Below are 14,565 nucleotides of genomic sequence, written 5' to 3'. Positions count from 1 at the left end.
CCTCTTTTGCCTAAATAAGAGAATTCTAAGCTTAATAAAAAACTATATACAATAAGAACAAATATCAAGTGTTGTCCAGGGAAAAGAAGAGATAAAAACATACATAAAAATTAGAATTAGAATTACCATCAGCGTGAACAACATCAAACAAGAAACCTATGCTTAATGTTTCAATACTTACCCTATCTTAAGGAGTTTAAGTCTTACATTAAAATGAGTTGACTAAGTCATGAAAGAAAAGTAACTATGGCTATCTAGTCTTCATCCCCATCAAAGACCTGAGAAAGGAAATAATATTACCTGAGTAAACAGGAAGTACAATCAAGCAACTTCCAAAAGGTGCAAGAAATGACAGAGACAACTGGTTACCTGGGCAATCACTCAAAGTCCCATTTGCAATGTTGGGGCAACCAACTTTGGTTAAGGACTTGAACTAATAACAAATGCCAGGTGAAGAAGTAGGCAGATGGGTAGACAGACAGGTAACAAAAGGTCATCAAATACTGTGTTCACCACATCTAGCAGTAATCAGCTGGGGGAGCTTTGTTGGGACAGTTCCAGAAGTCTCTTTGGTGAGACCTCCAAGGAAAAGAACAAATAAGAGCAGAAAGGCAACATCAACAAATTGAGGGCTAATAAATGTCCCCGGAAGCTCTGGGAAAACTCCTGTAGATCAGTAGCTGGAGTTCTAAATGGAGCAGGTCCCAGGCTCCGTGTCCTCTTGAGTGAGACTACATCCAAGTAAAACAACAAATAGACAACAGATAGAATTAACATCACCAAATGTGACACCACACCCAGTAGCAAGCGACGGGGGAACTGAAGTAGTCCTCCCAAGTTCCTCTTTCAGGAAGGTCCTCTTTGCCCTCTTCAGGTTGAGCTTCCCAGGGTTCTGGTTTCTCTTCCCACCGGATCTGGTTTTATGTCATGGGACAAATGACAGCAACTAACATCTGTTGGAAAAGGTTTGCCTCCTACCTATTTTTTCACTCTTGGGCTGTTTTGCTGTCCTTTTCCCTTCCCGTCACAGAATCAGGGGCTCAGCCTATCTCCAGACAAGGGATCTTAGAAGACACTTTGAGACAAACGTTGGGTCTGAAATGGGGAGGGGCAACTCCACTTGCAGAGCCAGCTTCTCAGTGAACTCCAATAACACCCCACAGTTTACCAACATAGCAGACACCACAGCTTTGCAGCTCTTTCACTCCGTAAGCGTTTAACCTTCTTTTAACTTTATACCCATTAAACCTTAGCTTAAAGTAGAAACATGTTGTATATTTTTATCTCTTTATTCTATGAACTTTTTATTTGTTTATTTATTTATTACTTACTTGGTTAAAAACAAAAACACAAGCACATATTAGCCTTACACAGGCTCAGGGCCTTCAGCGTCACCATCTTGCACCGTCACTACTGAGCCACTGGAGGGTCTGCCTTCAAGGGAGTGACACTCACAGGGTTGTCATCACCTGATGTGGGAGTGTCATATATCAATCTGTTGATTTCATTGGTTAAGCAATAAAGAAACTGATTGGCCCTCATAGGTTAAAACATAGGTGGGTGGAGTAAACAGAACAGAATGCTGGGAGAAAGAAGCTGAGTCAAGGAGTCGCCATGATTCTCCCACTCCAGGCAGACACAGGTTAAGATCATTCCTGGTAAACCAGCTTGTGAGCTACACAGATTATTAGAAATGGGCTAGTCCAGGTGCAAGAGTGAGCCGAGAAAGGCTAGATATAATGGGCCAAGCGGTGTTTAAAAGAATACAGTTTCCGTGTAATTATTTCGGGGCATAAGCTAGAGCTAGCCATGTGGGTGGCCGGGTGCCGGGGACGCAACCCTGCCGCTCTTATTTCAACAGAGTGGCACCCAACGTGCTAATGAACTCCACGTAAAACCTGAGAGGGCTTAAAAAGGAGAAAGAGAGAGAATTTAAGACAGCTTTTTGCTGTTGGTGGGTTGCGTGCTGCAAAGAAATTTTCCTGACTCAGCAGCAGGAAAAAACTGGCTGTTTTAAAAAGCAGGCTTTCTGGGCTGTGCCGTCATTGCAATCTCTGTCTGGCCCCTGTGAGAGACAGAGCTTTTGAATGGAGCATTTGAAGTAAAGTGCTACAATTTGTTTGATGGCAACTAGACTCGCTGTGTGCCTTAAAGGAAGTCATTGCCTGCTGTGGCTCAGAGGCACAAGCAGCTCCGCCATTCTACTGGTGCAATGTGCAGGGATCAAAGGCACGAGCGGCTCCACCATGTTGGACTGGGCGGGGCCAGCAGGCAATACCTGTTTTTGACCTAGGAATGTCACAGCTTAGATTCTTAAGCGCCTAGTGATTTAAAGGCGCAAATCAAAAGTGCTCCTGGATAGTAAAAAATTGCAGATTCACAATAGGACAGATTCAGACCACTAAATGAGTCACACTGTTGGATGAATGTATGTAGGCTTGAGAGAGAGAAGAAAAAGAATATAGAGAATAAAGTTAATGGTTTTTTTTTAAAAAAAAAAAAAGGTAAAGTCTTTAAAGAGACAGAGTACAGATAGTTAAGAGATTAAAAGAAATAAAGAAAAATAAGCCATGTAAAAATGGAAAATTCACAGAGAGTCTGGATTATGTACATTGTGATTTCTTTAAAATTTTTGACTGTGAAGGAGCTAAGTACAGAGAGACATTTCATTACATGGGCTGCCAAGCTAAACCAGAATGGATATAAGGGTATTATGATTTCAAAATTTGGGTCTAAGGATATGATGCTTTGGAGAGGGTCTTCTTTTGTTTTCACAGAGGACCAGACCCTATGGATTGCATCTATCCTGATATGGTATGATAGACCACGACCTCCCGAAAAGTTCCTGTGAACACCCTCAAAAAATTACTTCACTCAACTGCCAACTGAGATAAACCTGGCACACAGGTTACACCCTAAATGACCTGATTAACAGCGCCCCCATTCAGCAGGAAGCAGTTTGGAGAGAAAAAACTGCGCCCATGTTCCCAAAATATTGTTTATAAATGTTCTTTTACATTTAAAGGGGGAAATGATATAGGTATGAATAATTTGTATTGGTATGGATTTTAATGTCAATTTTGTTATATGTATATGTATTTCTGATATTGATTAAGGAACTGTGATTGTGTGGTTCATTTAAAATGTAATATATAATAGGAAATATAGGTTGCTAATGGATAATTATCGATAATAGTAAATCTTGTAGTCATGTTAGTTAGATTTTCTAGATATATAGAGATACATTTCAGTTAGATAGACATTCTTCATATCTCTCAAAGGCTGCAGAATATGGCATTTAAAATATTTTAATAACTTAGGACTTTTCATGACAATGAGACATATCTGCTCCTGGTGGCACCAATCTACTTCGAGAGGAAGATGGGGCATCGAAGAGGATCCTTATGGAGTTTGATAGCCATTTGGGCAAGAAACTGCTCTTGCCTGGACTGATGCACAAACTGGACACAAAGAACCCGCAGAGAGAGGACTGCTGAACTTGCCTAAAGGTAAGATGGTCTTTCGGGGTTCCTGACTCACGAAAGAGTCTGCGAGACATTCTGCAGGATACAGCAGAAAGTGACTGAACTGTCTTTGGAATTTCCTGCTTCATGGAAATGTCTGCTGGATACTATGGGCCTGAAGGCTGAAGATGGATGCCCCAACGGTACAAAAGAACTTTGGGTGACTGTCCAGGCAGCGAGATGGCTCTGTCATTTCTAGAGTTTTCTTATTTCTTGTTTACTTAGATAATATTATATCCTTCTGGAGTCTTTGATGGAGTTGAAGAATGGTTAGTTATAGTTATAGTTTTCCTTAGTTATGATAAAAGATAAAATAGATATAAATATTGTAACTGTAATTCTTGCTTGATAACTGTTTTGCTATATGTAATTTTGCTATGTTAAAGTTAAAGCCTTCCTTTTTTTGTTTAAACAGAAAAAGGGGAAGTGATGGGGGAGTGTCATATATCAATCTGTTGATTTCATTGGTTAAGCAATAAAGAAACAGATTGGCCCTCATAGCTTAAAACATAGGTGGGAGAAGTAAACAGAACAGAATGCTGGGAGAAAGAAGCTGAGTCAAGGAGTCGCCATGATTCTCCCACTCCAGGCAGACGCAGGTTAAGATCATTCCTGGTAAGCCAGCTTATGGGCTACACAGATTATTAGAAATGGGCTAGTCCAGGTGCGAGAGTTAGCCGAGAAAAGGCTAGATATAATGGGTCAAGCGGTGTTTAAAAGAATACAGTTTCCGTGTAATTATTTTGGTGCATAAGCTAGAGCTAGCCATGTGGGCGGCCAGATGCCGGGGACGCAGCCCCACCGCTCTTATTTCAACAATCACCTCTTATGATGATATGTTCTATGGCACCTCCCAGGTACCCCCAAGGCTGCTGTATTATGGCAAAAAAGATAATTAATCTCACTATTTTATTAAACTGTCTGTTGCTAATGTTTTGCTGACAATGGGTTACATTGTCTCTCAAAGTAAAACAATTCCTACCTGTACCTGCTTTCACCCATCCTGGGCTGATATTGCTAGTTGAATTACCAAGGGCGACCTTGCTTTCTAGTTCTGGGGATGTGTGCATTTTTTCCAAATACTTCTAACACGGACGACATTCCTTTACCCAAAGAGAAGTTGCCTAGGCACATGATTTAGAACAAATTTCCAGGCACTTTTTAATTTCTTCGTAATTTCAGGGGTGAAGAGAAAATATAAAAACACACACAAAATTGTGCACCCTACTTCATGTGGAATAAAGTGTGTCTTCTCTATTGACCCTGGAGGATTTAAATACAAACATTTTTGAGACTTTTTTTTTTTGGTTTTTCAAGACAAGGTTTCTCCGTAGTTTTGGAGCCTGTCCTGAAACTTGCTCTGGTGGGCCTCGAACTCACAGAGATCCGCCTGTCTCTGCCTCCCAAGTGCTGGGATTAAAGACATGCGCCACCACCCAGCTGTTAAGACTTTTTTTTAGGTCTCTTAAAATAAAATACTATGTGTGTGTGTGGGGGGGGGGGTGGGGGTGTATACAGGAAGTGTTTCAGCAGTAGAGATGAGTAGAATCCACTCTAGAGAACATGGAAAATAATTGTAAATAGGTGTGTGCCTCTCAACTTTGGTAGGCATGAGCATCATTTGAAGATTTCATATATATATGTGTGTGTGTGTGTGTGTGTGTGTGTGTATGTATACCTAACATATACACTTTGTTTACTTTAGGCAGATTATTCAATCTCCTTCATAGCTGCTTAAAGTTACTATTAGTAAGAATTAATATGACAATCCTGATTTCTGCCAAGTAAAATTTGAAAAAAGGGCATCTTAGAATCAACAGAATACTGAAGAACTATAAATGACCGTTAATGCTATAAGATATAAACTATAGACTACAAAGCCTAGGGATACAGGGATTTATAAACTAGCGGGGCTTGAGTTAGATATTAGAGATTTAAAAGTCTAAAAACCATGACTTTATTTTTCATACACATAGCTTATGTGAATCAAAGGATTATCCAGGAAGCTAACAATCTTTATGCTTAACAGCAGGCAATGGAGAAAATGAGAATAAACGTACTTAAAAGTATTAAGTTAACAAGCCGGTATTTAACTGCCCTTCCTACGGTCTCAGAACTACCTAAGAGAAGGGAAAGCTTCTATTCTCTTTTGTCCTTGAACTTCCCAGGCTTAATCTTTGATTTCTCAGAGCGGAGATGAATTTACTGGTGGCCTCAGTAAGGACCTTGAACTTCAGTAATGAGCACCTCCCAACCTGGTGCAGACAATGTTCATAAGTAATTCACTAGTGGAGATGAGCAGTGTCTGCTCCAGAGAATGTGCAGAGAAACTGTAAAACAGGTGTGCACCTCTCAACTTGGGCAGGTGTGAGTTTCAGTTGGGTGCTCACTGCTAAACATCACTCTCCCTTTCTGGCTCAGCAGCTCTGGAGTAGTGATCAAAACATTTTCATTTTATGAGCTCTACCCTCAGCCAGGTGATACTGAGGTAGGTGGTCCATGGTGTAGATGGACCGCCTGCGCCTTGCCAAGGGTAAGCTGGGATGCACTTCATGCCTGCCATGGAAGAACTTTCCATCATATTTACCCTGTGCTGTTCAGACTTGTAAATTATTTTTCTGGCCAATATGTGTTGTAGGAGCTGCTGGCTGTGTTCCTGCTGCTCAAACTCCTGATCACCTGGCTAGCTTATGCCCCGAAATAACAACACACAAAATGTATTCATATAAACACTGCTTGGCCCATTTCTATTAATGTGTGTAGCACCCCAAGGTGCGCTTACCGGGAAGATTCTAGCCTACATCCATCCTGGGTCGGAGCTTCATCACGTCTGCCCAGGAGAGGGGAGCATGGCGTCTTTCTGAGGCATCTTACCTCACTTCCTCTTCCTCCCAGCATTCTGTTCTGTTTACTCCACCCACCTATGTTCTAACCTATGAGGGCCAAGCAGTTTCTTTATTTTTTAACCAATGACCTTCCTCCATCAAATATGCTCAGAGAAAAATAAATCTGCCTCCTGAGTTTTAACAGATCTTCCTGATTTTTAATACTGGCATGCTTTTCAAGTGCTAGGGATCAATCATTTCTCAAAAAAAAAAAAAAGCCCAGTGTGTTATAATACGTAGCTCTACCTAAGGCATTTCCCCTACAGTCTGTCCTCACTGATGGGAACTGATGCTAATTCTACCTTTTGGAGATAAAAAATAAAACTTTTCTAAACTGGATTAGAGATAATCCCAGCATGCACCTCACACCCAGGTCCTCCAATTTCTCTCTCTTACTCTTTATTTTCTTGAGCATTCCAGCTGTTAATCTCATTCTTATATGTCAGCCCATGTCAACACAAGCTTTAATCCTTTTAGTGTTAAAATCTCCCAGCTCAAAGTTGCTTGACAGCAACAGATGTAACGCGTTCCCAGCCCTGCGGGCATGATTTATGACTATGCATACTTGCATGCCTGCTTGCTGAACCTTTCATGCAATAGCACTTGACAGAGAAAAGCATTTGGGGTGGGGAGGGTCCAGATGAACCCATCCGAAGTGCCCTGGAAACAGGATTAGCAAAGGCTTCCACGGTAGTGGCACCAGGACAGTGTTGGACAGTGACATCAAGTGCTATAATTTTGCTTTTTAGCCAAAAACAGACTCAAATATAACAGCCAAGGGCTCACACTTAGCACGGAGTCTCAGATCCATAGCCCAGCCTTTTGCTGATGGAATGATATCCTCTGCTTTCTTCCATCTTTTGAGGACAACGGATTTCCGTCTAAGAGGACAACCTCATGTAGTCAGTTTTTACAATCCGTCTTTGCGTGGGTTCTGGGGATCGAACTCAACTCACCAGGCTGGTAATGCCTTTACCCCAATTCTTGATCCCTAAGTACTGAAATATTACCAAAAGGGGTAATAAAATTAAAGAGACGGGGAAGGGTTAGGCATGGAAGGGAATGTGAACTACATGTAACAATAATGTGATTCTTTAGAGGGAAATGTAGACACAAACATTGTAAGAGGCTTCTAGCCAAATTGGTGATGTAGAAAAAAAAATGGTCACAAATCACAAAACACTCTCAATAGAAAAGCTGACAAAACAGTAAATAAAAAGAAAAGCAATACGTTATCTCAGCTGGAGAACTTAGAGAATGGGGCATTTGGTTCCTGGGAATAATTGTTTGAAAGGAGCTTAATACAAGATATTTCTCAGTGTTCAGAAAAGAAAGGGAATGCCACGCTATTGTGATCACACTGTGTGGGGTCATGTGCTGGCGCTTCACACAATCAGACCTGCATTTGTTTCAAACACTGGATCCCTCCAAAGCCTTTCCTCGTTGCTCTCCCCTGATGGTCATACAGGGCTGCAACATGATTTCTGATACAGCTTTAATGCTGGACATTTTCAGTAATACTCTTCCTTAGGATACGAGCTACTCAGGAGGTAATGAAGGCTAAGTGCAGCGGAACATGATTTGAATAAACGAGTATGCTTTCCATTCATTATTAGCTTCTGAAAAATGAACATTTACTCTGTGAAGTTTAAAATGTTTCGTCACTGTTTGTAATTTTTTTTTTGTAATTTTTTTTTTTCATGTGCATTGGTGGTTGGCCGACATGTATGTCTGTGAGGGTGTTGGATCTTTTGGAACTGGAGTTACAGACACTTGTGAGCTGCCGTGTGGGTGCTGGGAATTCAAGCAGTGCTCTTAACTGCTGAGCCATCTCTCCAGCTGCCTTGTCACACTCTTAAACGTGTACTTGTCATTTCTTTCATTTACTTAAGACAGACTCTCATCGTAAAATCTAATCATTTTGCACCCTGCATCTAATAGAAAATGGCAATGATCCTGTTTTCACTTGGCATTTGGAGACATTCACCATAAACATACAGAATTCTTAATTATTGTGTTACTATAGCATAGCTAATTGTTCCAGCAAAAAGTCACAAGGGTCCTTGCCTCCCAATCACTAGCTGGTTTTCTAAAGTTGACAGGTAGGTGGTCAGAAAGCATGAGAGAGAGAAAAATCTATACCTTTTTTTTTCAAGGCACAGTTGACTCTTACACACCAAAAAATAATTTTCTAAATGAAAAGAATAAGAACAGTTGTGATTGTTGTTGTTGTTGCTTGCTTGCTTACTTATATTGTTTTGTTTGGAAATCTCATTTTACTCAAAATATGGAAAAAAAGCAAATGACGTCCCTCCAGTTAGCAAAATGCTGGCCTAAGGATTTGAGACTCCCTGATTGACTGGTTGATACCTCCATACTAAGTGTGAGTCTTTGGCTATTATGTTTGAATCTTTTTTACTAAAAAGCAAAATTACAGCACTTGATGGTACAATCCAACACTGCCCTGGTGACCCTACCGTAATAAGCCTTTGCTAATCCTGTATCAAGAGCGCTTTGGATGGGTTCAATATGGTCCCTCCCCATCCCACATTCTTTTCTCCTGGCATACATGCTCCCGCATGATAATAAAATAATCTTTAGAATCTGGAATAATACATACTTATCTTTTTATTTTTTTTCTCCCTATATACATTCCTTTACTTGGAAAGATAACAATAAAGCTTGGATTAGCACTTACTGATTCTAGACACTGTTCACTCACGAAGGGGAGGAAAACAGAGCAGGGTGTTTTCCAAGAAGCCAGGGTTTCCTTGTGATGAGTTTAGAAACAAAACATCGACTGCCTTCCTAGGCTAGTGGTCATTAGATCAGTTGTTTAGGATTGAAAATGTGTCATGTTCATTACGAGGCCCTCCCTGACAGACACACAGGCTTTGAGCAAAGGTTCCCAGTCCAGGTTCTGAGAAGGCAAGAGTCAAATGGAGGGAAAACTTGGAGAGCTTAGCTTGAGCTCCGGGGATTTGCAAACAGGACAGAAGATCTGAAGATAAAAGGAAATTTGATTTTGTGCTGAGTTACGAGTTTTGAAAGGCATCAGAATGCAATTTTGTTCTGCTAGAGATACGGATCCTCAGTCTAAATTAGTAATGTTCTTTAGATTGTTAGTTTTAAAAATTTTACCATTATCTTTTAAGGTCATCATTAAAAAGTATTTTTATACCTTGGTCAGTTGTGAAGACCCACCCTGAGTACAGCTGTGATACCCGAGGCCTGTAGACCAACCCTGAGGTATAGTTGTAATACGGGAGGCCTGTAGTAGACAACAGGGCTCAACAGCTGTGAACAGGTTATTCTAAACAGGCGCCATTGCTACCACTTCTCGGTCACAGGATAGAAAGGACTCCATCCCTATGGTCATGCTTGGTTCACTCACATGCAACATCCTACCACCAGGGCACTTTGGACTCCCTTACCCTACTGCTGAAAGAAAGGTCACATTGAATCACTCGTCCATTCCCCCTGCCCTCCCTCGCAACAATATTTTGATATCTCCTTGGAACCCTTTGTTATCCTTGACTCTGACTCACTCACTGGTAATACCTCAGTGCAGGTTAAATAAACCTGGCTTACAAGCTCAGACAATTAGTGTGATCGCATTCTATGGGTTAGAGTTCCTCAGAACCATATGTCTGAATGTGTCCTGTCAACATGACACTGATGGACGTGAGTTCATGATCCAGTAGATCCTCGTAGGTATGGGTAGTAGTAGTATGTGTGTGTGTGTGTGTTTGTGTGTTTGCACGCACATGTGTATATATGTGTGTGTGCATGTATATGTATGTGTGTATATGTGCATGTGTATGTGTGCATGTGTGTATGTGTGTGTGTGCTCATGTGTGTGTAGGTATGTGTTGGGAAGGGTAGATTAGAGATGCCCATTAGGTCTAGGGATTGTGGACCTCATCATTTAGAAGTGGGGTCCAGATGGGTCAAAAGCGATTCAGTGAAAGTTTGTTTTTAAAAGACCTATTTTTACTTTGATTCCTTTACTGAATTCCCTTACTGAAACTCCATTCAAATGATAGCCAAGGTTTCTGTTTGCTTTATTTTAAAAAATAGGTTCAAAATGAAGTTAACCCAAAAGGTCTCTTCTTAGGTATTCTTTTTGTTTTTACTTAGGTAAATGGCATATTTAAAACGTTTTCTAGCTACTTTTTGATATTTTACAACAATGCTACTGGTTATCACTTATTAGTCCTGTAGCTGGTGACCTTGCTAAAATATTGCTTGCCTAAATCCAGTGTTTCTTCTACACTGGGAATATTTCCTTCAGCGTTCCCACTATTATCCCTGAATAATAATGGTAATAATTTACTTTCTAGTCCTTACAGCTCCCCCTGTTCTCATTACACTGAAATCACTCCATGTTAAACATAAATAGCTATATTGGGGATAATTACAATAACTTACCAGTTTGTTCTAAATTCTTTTCACACCTATTTCGGTCATAGAAATTCTTGTTAATAACTTGTTCCCTGAGAATTTGTCTCTAAAATGGTTACTAAATGTTAGCAACATTTTTTTTTCCTGTAGCCTGCTGAAATTGTGTTTCCTTCTTTCACATGTCAATAAACTCCGATTTTTAATGTTAAAGTGTCTTATAATTTTAAAATAGGCCCCACTTTGTGGCAGTCTACTGCCTCTTCTATATATGATGAGCTCAGCTAGCTATTGTTTTGGTATGACTGTGTACATGTTTGTGTTTGGCATGTATATATACAGGGTACACATGGATGTGGAGGCCAGAGGTTGACCTTGGGTGTCTTCCTCAGTTACTCAGTTACAGGTTTACCTGGCCTGGTTGACCAGCAAGCCCCAGGATGACTCATCACCTCATCCCACTGTTGACATTACAGGCACGCGCCTACATGCCCTACTCTTTTACATGGGTGTTGGGAACCCAACAACAATTCTTATGATTGGTCCACAAGCAATTTACTGACTGAGCCATACTCCTAATTAGCATTTTGAAGTCTTAATTAATTAATTAACCAATCAATTAATTTTTTGCCTTTGCATTAATGATTGTCCTGGCTTTCTCCCTATCCTTTCCTCTTCTTAACTCTGATAACAAATGTGATTAGATTAACAACTGGCCTGGCAGGGCTCTCTCTCTTCCTGCAGGTGAAAATTCAGGTTTGGAGTTCTCTTTTTTATTTTTTATTATGTCTTGTACTCTCCTGGGAGGCCATCTGGTTCCTTTGTCCCTGAAAGGCGAATTACAAGGCACTGTGCTTGCAGCTTCAAGACCAATTTTGAGTCCATTTGTGAAACTTTTAAAGTGTTTTGTTCACTCCAGAGAACTTATGAAGTGAGTTATTTTAAAGTTACTTTATAGATCCCTTTGTCATTTTTTATCTCTGCCTAATTATCAGCTGTGCCCTTTTCCATTCTTAGTCTATTTTTGCATTCTCTTTCTTTTTTAGCTTTTTTAGCCTGTCTTACACTCCCACCCAAGGCCACTAGTGTCACAGTGCCACTGTTGATCTTGTTGATAAAGATGTCCGTGGGGTTTTTTGTTTGTTTTTTGTTATTTTACTTCATTCTCTTTTACTCTTGTATTCATTATTTTATTCTTATATTTTTAAGATCTGTGTTGTCCTTCTCTTTCAGGTGTATTAAGATAAGTGTGTGGGCTTTGAGTTTTGCTTATTTTCTCATGGAAACATTTTCAATTTTAGGTTTCTCTACAGATTTTTGGCTGTCTGCCAAAGGGTTGACAGTGTCATGTCTTTATTAATGTGTGGCAACTTCTACAGAGAGCCATGCTGACTTCCGTTCCTCGTTGCTTGTTTCCATATGTGCTAATCAATTTTTTTTACTGTCGTTTTACAAATTTATGAGAAATTTTTTAAGCCTGCATTTAAAGCACATCTGTTAACTACAGTTACCTGGGTCATTACTAACCTGGGATCCATTTAAACCCAGTTTCTAGAAGCTTAGGTAGCTTGTTTGAGGATTTGGGTGGGTACAATTCCATCCAACTCTATAAAAAGAGACAGACTAAAACAAAACTTTAATTTCTAATTTGAGCTTTCCAGGCAAGATGCATTTCAGTGGAAAGTCCGTGGGCATATGACTTGCTCCTAACAGGGCATGAAGGGTATTTTTCTTTACTTCTTTTGCATCTATAGAAAAGGATGAGATGTCCGTCTTGATTCTGTGGGTCACATTTGCTATGGATTCTCCCCCTGAGGATAATAGGTTTCAAGTGGACCTCATTTTACCATGTTCCAGATCCGACTTTCTACTCTATTCCTCTTATCCCTGGTTTTGGCTTCCATTCCTCACACAAGGCCAACTAACATTGCCAAGTGCCTCTAAAACAGTACCAACTTGAAGGCTTAACGAATTTTCAAGAACTCTCATTTTCTTATTGTGTCCCCCAAACCCAGCCTCATTTTTTAGCTTCCAGCTCAGCTACATTTTGAAAAGTGCCTTGACATCTTTTTTTCTCTGGTACCTCTATTTTCTTTTCAAGATTTATATCTATTATTTCTAAGTGTGTGTGTGTGTGTGTGTGTGTGTGTGTGTGTGTGTGTGTGAAGGTCATGTGTACATATGTTTTGGATCCCTGGAGCTGGAGTTATCTACAGCAGTGACCCACCTTATATTGATATTGGAACAAAACTTGGGTTATTTACAGAATCAGGAAGTGGTTGTAACCATTGAACAATCTCTTCAGCCCAGTGTATTGCCTTTCTTATAGGAATTCTATGCATACATAGTCTAGCACACTTCTGAGAAATAGCTAAGTTTATGACACTTCATAAAATACCCAGATAAGTTTGCCATAAATAACAAATTGACAACTAGAAACTCTAGAAATTCAGTGATTTTTTTAAAACTTGGTTTGATCTCATATTTAAATCACCTCATCAAAGCCAGAGAACTTCTCTGTCCCTGTTCTTTGCCTTTTATGTCAATTTCAGTCCTAAACTGTGTCTATCCCCAGCAAGCTCACAGAATGTCCCCAAACACTGAGGCAAAACAGTTTTTCAAGTCCAAACAAGGCTCTTGTTTTAGCTACTTTTCTATTGTTGTGCTAAAACACCATGACCAAGGAAGGCAGTTTATGAAAGAAAGCAGTTAATTTGGGGTTTACATGTCAGAGGGTTAGTGTCTGTTACTCTCACTACAGGGAACATAGAAGCAGGCAGGCAGGCATGGCCATGGGGCAGTAGCTGGGAACTCACATCTCGAGACACAGCCAGGACCTGAGTGACACTGGGAATGGGTTAAGTCTCCTTCAACCTCAGATCCTACCTGCTGGAGAGTAGCATACCTTCTTCAACAAGGCCACACTTCCTAAGCCTTCCCAAACAGTTATATCAGCTGGGGACCACGTATTCAAAGGCATGAACCCATGGGACCACAGTCATTCAAACCTCCATGGTTCTCTGACTTCTAACTCTGTTCTGAAAATAAATGATCATTCAGACTGTCTTTCTCAGTGTTGATAGGCTGGACATGGGGTTATCAGAAACAAAACAACCATATAACAGTATTATATAATACTGAGAACAAAATGTGGCCTGTTGGGAAATTAAATTTCTTCACTGTCCTGTGACTCATTGTTCTAAATATAAAACTGGACTAAAGTTAGAAGTATCTATATTTGGCATCTGTTGTCCACTATGGAATGGAATAAAGCTAAATATTGACCACACTGAAGGAATTCAAGGCTGAATTCTGCACCAACTCTTTCACAGTGAAACACGAGCTCTAAAACATGTGCAGAAAAAAAAAAACAATGGTTTTCTAATTTCACATGAGAAGAACAGACTTAAAAAGATTTCCAGTTCACTATTTGTTGTTGTTGAGATGGTCTCACTGGGTGACCCAAGCCTGAGATCTCGCCTCAGATTCACTGTTACTGGTGTTACAGGGGTGTGCCACCGTGTTCAGCTTCTGCTAATCTGTCCATTTTGAATTTAATATGTAGCCCAAAGTACATGTTTACATAGTGCAGTGGGCTTGTGATTCAGTTCTAATTAACATAACTAAGGAATGCTTACAGGGCAAGATGGCAAGACAGAGAGATGCTTCAATGGTTAAATGTTTGTTTCCCAGCATGCAGGTAGGCTGCTTCCAACCACACAGAACTTCATCTGCAGCTTGAGATCTGATCACAC

Source organism: Microtus oregoni, unplaced genomic scaffold (genome assembly GCF_018167655.1).
Source record: "Microtus oregoni isolate MIOR12 unplaced genomic scaffold, Mior012 000032F_ref0000030, whole genome shotgun sequence".
Lineage (NCBI taxonomy): Eukaryota > Metazoa > Chordata > Mammalia > Rodentia > Cricetidae > Microtus > Microtus oregoni.
This window is presented reverse-complemented; position numbering follows the sequence as displayed.